The following is a 1705-nucleotide window of genomic DNA, read 5'->3' as shown; positions in this document are numbered from 1 at the left end:
TGAAAAAAAAAAATATGGACGGACCGTGTGGATAAAAAAAACACACACACACGTGTATATATATATATATATATATATATATATATATATATAGAGTGCAGGCGGACATGGAGCCCAACCATCTAAATCTTTAGTGCGAATGACCACCGCTTACTATGGTGGTGAACTAGCGCCCTGTCAGGCCTACACAAAAACCGACAGCCTAGAAATTAGGAATTTCGATTTCTCAGTATCTCGCGTGATGGTAGGCAAAGCCGTCACACCTTTGTTCGAGTTTGTCAGGCGTCCAGCGCGACTCAGATTCCATCATTGTTACCGCCCACTGGTCCCACATGATGATATTTTCTGATGATGTGAACCGTCCATATTCCATTTAATCTCATGATTAAGCTACTGCTTTATAATTACTCTTCAATAATATGTTTTACCTTTGATTTTTAAATTTAATACGAGCCATCACAAATTTTCATTTCATTGTTCTTATTTATCTGCAGTTAGAGATATTTTCAATCATCCATTCAGAGAATATTACTACTGTTATTTTCATAGCTTAGATTAGATAACATCAACGGTCCCGATTGTCGTAACACTAAGTGTAGTAGCCTCACTGGACTGCGATACATAATTGAACATCAATCACGACAGAGGCAAAACAAACTCTACTGGTTTCTACTCAACGACGCTAGTCTCCCAATGAAGGAGACTGACTACTCATGCCTCTGCCGGCACGAATCATTACATCTTGTTCAGCAAATGTGGGTCCACGATCCGAACCATGAATCCCACGGGCCCTTCTTATGATTGGCCCACAAGCAAAAGATAGCCACGTGGGGACAATCTTATCAGTCTTGAGGAGTGAGATGTCCATCCCAACAAAATAATACTCGATCTGATGGACCTACTAAACGAACGGTTCTGATATTGTTTATGGTGCGTGGCAATGACATAAAGGCTACATCCTCATTTGAAATTTGTGGTGTTTTGAAAAAAATTGAATATTTCAAAATTTCAAGATTCTTCTGCCAAAATGATTTTTGGGATTTCAAATGGAAAAGTGCGTGTGTGCTCTTGTCACTTATCAAAAATTATAAAAAAAAAATTTGGGATTTATAGGTGGATGTGTGTGTAATATTCTTACTTGAAACTTAGGAGATTGAGATATTTGGGTTGCGTGTTCCAATGGGTCACGCATGCGCACATGGGCATGGCACTGGTGCAGACAGTGTGGTTGTAGTGGCACGTGCGCATAGAACGGTCGGCTATTTCTAAAAATGGCTAGCTACCTTAAAAGTCACAACAGTCCGAAAATGGATAGATCATAATGGTCCAACAGTCAGATCTTCTGATCCCATAACCAAAAATGGTTGAAATTAATTATTAACGGTCATAAATGTTTTTCCAATATTTTGAACCATCGATAGCTACCTAGCAAACATCCACTCCTTGGTGCCTATATAAACCAAACCATTCCGGCCTAAATTTTATCAACTCGAAGCCAGTAACCCATCAGCGATTGATAAAGGGGTGAATTACGCTTTAAGGACAACATATATTTTACATGATTTAGCTTGATAAAACAAAATAATTAAACCTTATTTATTTTATTTTTTATTTTCCGATATATCCAACATAATTTTCTAACATCCTTCACTCATCTCTCTAGATAAAGAAGAGCTTGTTTACCTAAATGAGCATATGAAAGAAA

The sequence above is a fragment of the Magnolia sinica genome, chromosome 18 (genome assembly GCF_029962835.1).
Source record: "Magnolia sinica isolate HGM2019 chromosome 18, MsV1, whole genome shotgun sequence".
In the NCBI taxonomy this organism is placed as follows: Eukaryota; Viridiplantae; Streptophyta; class Magnoliopsida; order Magnoliales; family Magnoliaceae; genus Magnolia; species Magnolia sinica.
This window is presented reverse-complemented; position numbering follows the sequence as displayed.